Below are 9013 nucleotides of genomic sequence, written 5' to 3'. Positions count from 1 at the left end.
CTGCGCTCAGAGGGGTGGGAAGGGGCCAATTCATGTGAGGTCGTAGGAGCCGAGGTGGGGACATTAGATTTTCCTCTGGGTCTATCGGGTTTCTGAGGCTGCACTAGCAAAGCACCGCAAACTGGGTGGCTTCAAACAATAGACGTTTATTCTCTCACAGTTCTGCAGACTAGAAGTCCAATGCCAGGTGTCAGCTGGACCACACCCCCTCTGAGACGCTGGGTGGAGCCCTTCCTGGCCTCTTCCTAGGGGTGGCCACCAATCCTTCTCTTGCAGCTGCATTAACCATTCTCTGCCTCTGTTGGCATGTGACGTTCTCCTGTGTGTCTGTGTTTTGTTACAAAGACACGAGCCATGTTGGAGTAAGTACCTGCCCTACTCAGTATGACCTCGTTTTAACCAATTACACCCGCAAGTACCCTATTTCCACATCAGGTCACATTCTGGGGGTTAGGGCTTCAACATATATTTTGGGGGGGGGCGGTGTGAGGCGGTGGCACCATTTAACCCACAGAATTGGGTAACACAGAAACCAGTGAAGGAGTTTGAACAGTGTCATGAAATAAACTGACTTATGTTGTAAAAATACCATTCCTCTTGATATATGCAGAGAAGACTCTAGAAGGTTGCGCTGGAAGCCAGCATACGACTTAGGTGGCTGTTGCAGTAGCAGGTGGGCCATGGTCATCGCTCGGACCAAGAAGAGCAGTGGAGGAGTTGGGAGCTGCTGCGTTGTGGGAGAAGAGGAGAGAAGGTGCTGGTGGAAGAGATATCATGTGGAAGGAAAGAAATCGTTGCTACGATGACTCTGGCTTTTGACCTGAGTATCTGGATGGAATTGTGTGGCTATTTACTGAGATGGGGACCCAAAGGGCAGGGGCAGGGGCAGGTTCACGGTGGCGTGGGAACAGTGACTCCAGAACCCTGTCTGGTACAAGTGAAGTCCCAGCTGCCTTTTAGACGTCCAGGTGGAGGTACTGCATGGAGAACTGGACGCTCAAACTCAACGCGTCCGAAACCCAACTCATCTCCTTCTGGTCTCACGCCTGCTACTCATCAGTTCCACATCTCAGTTTATGGTCCCAGCACCTGTCCCAGATGCTCAAACAGGAATCCTGGACACCGCAACCTCTACTGTACCACCAAGTCTTCCTGGTACGTGTGCCTCAGATCGATCCACAGCTCCCCATCCAGTGCCTGTCTCATGCCCAGCTGACCACAGTGGCCTCCCCAACCCTCTCCCTGCCCCAGGCCTCGCTCCCTTCCGGTCCACACTCCACCCTGCAGCTGAGGGCTTGGCTACTAAAACTAAAAGGGGACGTTTCGAGGTATCGTCCCTCAGCTGATGGCGTCAGCTAGAGAGGTTCACCCAGGGAACACCAGGCAGTATTTCTACATCCTCATATGCTCAGAGGGAGTTCTTTCGTGACCACATCTGCAGTACAAAAGCTCCAGACCTTGAACCCCAAGGTCCCAGATTCAAGTCCTGACTCCCAGCTTTCTTGGCTGATGACTGCAGTCAGGTTATCATAGAATGTATTGTCCCAACGGGTGAAGAAGACACTATTGGTGATGAGTATAGGACATAGGCATTCACTGCTCTGCTGAGCACACGGTGTGGTCACCCTAGGTGTTGGGCAAGTTACTAAATAAATCTCTTCGCATCTCAGTTTCCCGGAAGGTACAAGACGATAGCTGTGCTAAGTAGTGTGGTGACCTGAAGATGAAACAAGGTAATGTGCATGCAGACGCCTAGCAAGCATCTGACACATAAAGAGAAGCTCACAACTAATCTCACACAAAGAACCGCTTGAAAGCCCATGTCACACACAGCCCTGCCGACCGTTCCTTTTACATTTCTCGATTGGAAGAGGAGCAATTCTGAGAAACTACAGTCATTTGAAGTCCTCCTTCAGTATTAATTTTTTTATAGAGAGTTATTTTGTGGGTCTGGCCTTTTTTTTTTTTTTGGTAATTAGATGCTGTAAAAAATTTTTAATGATTTTCTCTTCTTTGTAATTAGAAATAGCGATTAGAGTATCTTTTATATTACATGGCCTTTTTCCTTTAAACAATTGTATACATTTTGTATTCTTTGCTTTTCTTCATACAGACTTTAATGAGAATGGATTCATTGTGTATCATAATTTGCTATTATTATAGCGTGTCATGAAAATGAGTTATTTCCGTCACAGAAATATAATGCCCAATGTAATGTATTTTTGCTGGTGGGTTTTTATCTTTTCCCTCTAGGGACGGGGGAAATGTGTTTGCCAAGTTACAAACCCACTTGAACCTGAAAGGCTGGGGAATTACAAAGCCAACTTAGGCTTTCTGGTGCCTGAATGGTTCCCCTTCTTAGCTGCACAGAGTAAAGCGTGAGTCAGTGGAGAGGTGGTTTTCCATGTTTCATTAAAAAGCGCACAAGATTCTAAACAGTTGGTTCCCAGCACATGACATCTGTTCAAGCCAGGCATGAGGAAACCAGAAGCAGGTCGCTTCTTAAGACTTGAACAGGCCGTGTAATCATGAGGTTTGTCAGGGAACCAAAAATACCTCTGGAAATTTGCCTGTGTTTCTCTCTGCTGCCGAATGCAAACTGGCCACACAGGAGAAACCCCCAACTCGATTGTAGGTGGCGCAGCCTGGACTACACACAAAACGTGACAGTGATCGTGGGATCGTGGCCTATCTGCTCTGGCCTTCCAGCCACATGTGGGAGCCAAGACGGAGCAGAGAGGACGTTATCCGTGCAGCTCACAGTGAGACAGGTGTCTGGTGGCCAGGCTCTCCCTGAAACGGGCCACCTCCACACTCCTGCCTACCAACTAGAGCGTGCTGGACTGGAGGCTGCTCCCAGGGGCAAAGATGTAATTTGGACGTCATGTCCAGATAGGAGGGTGGGAATAGACAGGAACAGACTGGCCATGGCTCTGGGGGTCGGGGGCCCTGTGCTGGGATGTCTCACAGCCCTGGTTAGGGTTCGTAACATGGAATTGGAGCAGGAGGGACATGCCACATGGGAGAATGAGGGTGGTGATGGGGTGGGGGGCGGGGTCTTGGCAGGAAACTGATGGCACACTCCAAAAGGGTGACTGGGGAGTTTATGATGGCCCTCCTCACATGGGTGTGGCCCTGTCAGTCCTGGGAACACCCCACCTTCAATGTGCTGGGGAAGTCCTGGACTCACGGGGGCTGGGAGTGGGAGAGGCTGGTTCTCTCCCCACAGCAGAGTGAGAGAACTTGCCTGTTCCTGGAGAACAGATGCAGGGTACCAGGATACTAACTGATAACAGCCCTCCCTCTGTCCTGTGGATTCTAGCTTGCAAACTCCCACTTTCATCGCTTGTCCTCCAACTCTCCCAGCAGCCCTGGAGTCAGCCTTTGGGGAAAATCATTCATCATTCCCATTTTACAGACAGGAAAATGGGAGGTTCAATAAGAGGCCTGAGCCATAGTTAGCCACCTGGGGAAAGTCTCAGCAGCTGCCTGGGGTGGGAGCAGGCTGAGGGAGGAAGGAAAGGGGGAACATGTAGTCAGGAGCTGCAGTGGGTTGGGGTAGACCCTCAAAATTGCCTCCTTAATGCATCCCCCACCCCACAACCCCAATGCATCCGGGTTAAGAGGCGAGGATCCGGCAGAAATTTTCTAGAGTTGAAATCTCAGCTCTACCACTTATTAGCATGATTTGGGGCAACTTACTTAACATCATGGTGCCTCAGTTTCCCCATCTGGAAATTGGGGATAGTCATAACATCAGCCTCATGGGACTATGATGAGGAGAAATGAGCTCATTCAGGGAGAGCCCTGTGGACCAGTGTGGACAGGGTCCTGGGTGCAGCTGCCCTGTTTGTAGAGTTCACAAAGTGCCAGTTTCGGGGTGAGGGGTCTGAGACACCCCTAATGCTTGGTCAGCCAAGCCTTGCCTCTGTGACCTTGTGTCTGCCCAGAGAGGGTACCTTTCCTAATTCACCCACCCAGACGGGTGCCTTTTTCTAATTCCTAACAAGGTTTGCATTGGCTAGCAGGGGCCTGGTTCTAGAGTGCCAACACATTCAAGGTGCCCGCTTAGTATGTTACTATGGTTTTCAGGTGCTCCTCTTCCTCCTGCTCAAACTGTCCTCTGGGAAGAAGCAAAGCCAAGCCTCATCACTGAGTCCAGAGAGAAAGGGTGTGAGATGGCCTCTACGGGTGTGCCCCCCGCCAGAGATCCCCGTGGATAGCCCAGAGAGCAGACACGGGCTCCCCAACCCTCAGCCTCCTCAGTCTGGCCATGGAGCTTCCTGGGGCCCCATGTCCAGCCCCCTGCCCTTTCCTGCAGGACATGTGAGAGCAGGTGAGCTGAGTGTAGCTCTTGCTTAGAGAATAATTCCCTTGATCTTAGAATAATTCTCTCTTGCTTCCCACATGCAGGTGTGTGGCTCTTCCCAGCTGAGGACTCATATTTAAGCAGGGCAGAGTGACATTCCATCATTAACACCTAATGCAGTTGTCCTGAGTTGTGTAAACAACTCCGTTGTGCCTCGCCCCCCCATTCCCCTTCCCCAGTATAATTGTTTTCACACCCCTAAATTCAGATGTAATTCAAGTCGGAGAAATCGCGGCTGGATTACATCTGCAGGCAAGAAATTATTAGTATGACTTTTTGGCGGTGTGACAGTGATGTTTCGACAATCTATACATATTGATTTAGGTCGATAATGAACAATTTGATTAGCCTCCCCATCCATGGGCTGTCATTTCAATCACTGACAGGGGCCCAGCAGAGTGGAAGGGAGGCAGCACACACAAGTGGCAAGAATTCTCAAAATAAGAAACTCGGTCCTGATTAGAGGCCTGGCTTCGGTGAATTGGACAAGACAGCTCAGCTGCCACGTTATTAACTCCCTGGGAAAATACTCGGCCGGTCCCCGGGGCCAGCCGGCATATTCTGATGTGGATCGATAAGCAATCTCCGGTGTATATGGAATTCAGACTTGAATCATTTGTCTCCGGCTCCTTTCTCCAAAGGGAGCCCGGTGGTCAGAACTGGCCCGCCGCCCTAGCACGCCACCCCCACCCCGCACACACTCTCCTTTTAACTAATGACCCGCCATGGAGGAGGCCAGAGAGCCGAAACCTCTTCCATCATCGAGAGAGGCTCTCTCAGGTGGACCTAATGATGCTAATGGCCTCCTTTCAATGTTTTTTAAAAGCGATGCCGCCCCAACATCTTGGGGGTGCATTTGTGTAAGTGATGGGCGTGCCCCTCAATGACAGATGCTCAGATGCCCCAGTAATGACACCTTCCCACTGTGTCCTCACTGATGATGACACTTTAACAGAGCAGAGAAGTCACCCTTCTGCCAGCCTCTGTGGGAAAGACAGGAGGGTGCCACCCAGGGATGCTGGCGGTCTGGCCTGGGACTGGTTCAGGAGAAAAGAGGTGACATCAGGCAGCCTCCACGCTTCCCTGTGAGCTGGCTTCTTTGGTCACTGGTCATCAATTGATGGAGTTCCCTGGGCTGCAGCAACCTTTAGACCATCAGATGCCGTGTGCTTTGGTTACAGTTGGAGACTCTGAAGAGCCCTGAAGGCAAGAGACAAGCAGGGACCACCCAGCATCCACCTGTTGGCAGTTACCCCGGCTGTCCTCACTGCCCACAGTTGGGAAGGCAGTATGGTTTAGCGCTTAGGAGACACTTTGGGTCAGGCAGCCTCTGGTGAGTGGCTTCCTCTCTTTGAGCTTCAGTTTCTCCGTGTGTAAAATGAGGCTACTAATACCTACCTTGCAAACGTGTGGTGAGAATTTAATACAGTAATGCGGGGAGAGAGCTCAGCCAAGTGCTGCTGGCGTAATAGAGTCTCAATAAATAGTTATTGTTTTTAGCATCAACATGGGATAGCAAGTGCAGTGAGTTTTACACATTTTTATTTACGCATTTTTTATCTTCCGACACATCTTTAAAAATATGAAATCTTAGAAATCCAGTATGTGACACACACAAGCAGATGTACTGGTTGGAATGGAGACCGAAGAATCAGGCTTTGCCCTCACAACCTGCCTCTCCAACCACACACCCGGCCATGCCTGTGGCCACGCCCACCAGGCCATGCCTGCTTCCACCCTCCCCATCTCCTCAGAGGCCTGAGTGCTCTGTGGAACCAGCCCAGAAACCACTAGGTAGTACAGTGGAAAGACGATGCTGTCAGGAGGCATGAGAACAGGCTTTTGCCCCAGCAATGAGATGCTCGGCCTGTTCCTATCTAGAGGCCTCAGTTTCCCCAGCTGTAAGATAAGGGGGGGCCGGGCAATCGCTGAGGGCATCTGAGCTCCCAGATTCCGTGCCTCTGTAGAGGGGAAGGGCTCTATAATCTCTAAAGTCCCATAAAACTGAATAATCATAACACCAATGCCAAAAGCAGTGGTCTCCACATCATTTCTGGCAGAAGGGCTTCAGGGGTTTCTTGGTGGGGAGAGGCCAGGGAGGAGCTCTGAGCCCCATCCCCACAGAGCAGCCTGGATCTCCTGTGTCCCTATTCAAGACAAGCAAAGGATGGTATCACTTAAAATTGGATTGGGCTCTGAGAACGCCCTAAAATAACAAGACTTAACTAAGCTCAGACTTTATCTCTCTTTTATGTAAAAGCTGGGAATTCAGTGGGGCAGGCCTGGTGTGGGGACAGAGTCCCAGAAAGCAGTTTCCAGGCTCTCGGCTTCACGTGGAAAGGTGCTCGCTCGGGTAGTAGATGGCTATCAGCTGTGACTAGTTGGCCGTCAGCTGTTACCAGTTAGCCATTAGCCACTAACATAATTGCCATGGCTACGCAGGCAGGTGGTTGGTTGGCAGAGAAGCACGGATGGCAGATTATGGCTAGCAATTTGGTGGGTTGGGTGGCAGAGAAGCAGATGGCAGATTGCAGATCCTGTGGCTCCTGCTTCCTGTGAGAATATAGGAGAATATGCCGCCAGAGAGAATATAGTGGTGGCTCCAGGGGTGTTCCTTTTGGGCCTCACCATATCTTGCGTTCTTGTGTGGGGAGCGGGACCAGAGACCCCCCCATGACACCTGGGGTGGCCGCTCAGTTGCATCAAGTGCTCAGGGATCCAGTGTCCTTCCAGCTCACTGCTCCACCAACCTCAGGACCGTGGGGCAGGTTTGTCTTCCTGTTCCAAGATGGCAGGCCATAGATCCATGTTCCAGGAAGTAAAATGGAGCAAAGGACAAAACAGACTGGGGCAAAGAGTTGGAGTATATACCAACTCTTTGTTTATTAATAATTTTTTAAAATTTAGTTTTAGAAAACGTGTGAAGATGGTACAAAGAGTTCTCATAACAGCTACATCCAGTTTCTCCATGAACATCTTGTGTAAGTATGGTGTGCGAGGCGGCCTGCGGGGCCCCCTCTCCCGCTCCCCACATAAGAACACAGGACACGGTGAGGCCAAAAAGGAACACCCACGGAGCCATAAGTAGGGGAGTCATATCACTATATTCTCGCCGGCGGCATCCGCCTCTCTGCAATCCACTCTTGCAGGCTGAGCCACCATCTTCTTGCTAGCCCCCATTTTCTGCCAGCGTAGCCACGGCAGTTATATTAGTGGCCAGTGGCTCACTGGTTACAACTGACGGCCAACCAGCCACACTGATGGCCATGCAATCACAGTTGATGGCCATTTACTACCTGAGCCAGCACCTTTCTATGTGAGGCCGAGAGCCTGGAAACTGCTTTCTGGGGCTTTGTCCCCGCATATGGTATACTTGTCAAAATGAATAAGCCAATGTTGATAAACTATTATCAACTAAAGTCCATCTTTATAAGATTTCCTTAGTGTTTAGCTAGTGTCCTTTTTCTGTTCCAGGATCCCATCGAGGGCACCACTTTACATTTAGCGCCATGTCTCCTCAGACTCCTCTTGGCGGTGCCCACTTTTGAGACTTTCCTTGTTTTTAACAACCTTGACAGTTTGGAGGAGTACTGGTTGAATATTTCGCAAAAGGCCCCTCAGTTGGAATCTGTCTGATGCTTTTCTTATGATGAGAGCAGGGTTATGGGTTTGGGGGAGGAAAACCACAGACAGGAAGTGTCATCCTCATCATATCATAAGAATATCTCGGTGGCTCCCATTTTTAATGATTATGAAAAAAGCTGCTATAAACACTTACATGCATGTTCTGATGCAACATACCAGCTTTTTTTCTTTTTTTTTTAAAGACAGTTCTCAGAAACAGCTCTGTAAAATTGCATCTATATGCCATGAGTTAAATTTAGTCACCTGGGCACACCTACTGGCAAAGGAGACTGGTAAATGTAGACTTTATTCTGTGCCCGTCTAAAATATAAGAGTTCTCTTACGAAGGGAGAAGGGATATGGCAGAAAACCAGCAGTCTCAGCCAAGGGACATAATTGAGAAGGAAGGAGGCAGCATGGGGGAAGTATGAAGGAGCGAGTGAACTCAAGTCCTGTCATTGAAGGATCAAGAAAAGACTGGCCGACTATCACAGAGCCATAAAAAAAGAACCTGTGGTGGGGAAATGTTCAAAAATTCACTCATTCACTAAGATGCATTGATGGTCCGTCCAGACAATGGAATATTATTCAGCACTAAGAGAGAGAGAGAGAGAGAGAGAACTATCAAGTCGTGAAAAGACATGGGGAAATTTAAATGCATATTACTAAGTGAAAAATGCCAATCTAAAAAAGGCTACAGACCGTGAATCCAACTCTATAACATTCTGGAAAAGGCAAAACTATGGAGGCAGTAAAAAGATCCGTGGTTGCCAGGGAGTGGAGGAGGGAGGCATGAATGAATAGAGACCAGAGGATTTTTAGGGCAATGAAAATACTCGATTTGGTCCTCTGGTGGGAAGAGGTGTCGTAAATTTGCCCAAACCCACAGAATGTACGACGCCAAGAGCGGGCCCTAATGCAAACTATGGATTTGGGTGATCATGACGTGTCAACGTAGGTTCATCAATTGCAACAAACGTACCCTTCTGGAGAAGATGTTGCTACCGGTGAAGTTTATGC

Source organism: Rhinolophus hipposideros (assembly GCF_964194185.1).
Source record: "Rhinolophus hipposideros genome assembly, chromosome: 21".
NCBI lineage: Eukaryota > Metazoa > Chordata > Mammalia > Chiroptera > Rhinolophidae > Rhinolophus > Rhinolophus hipposideros.
Note: the sequence above shows the minus strand (reverse complement) of the source record.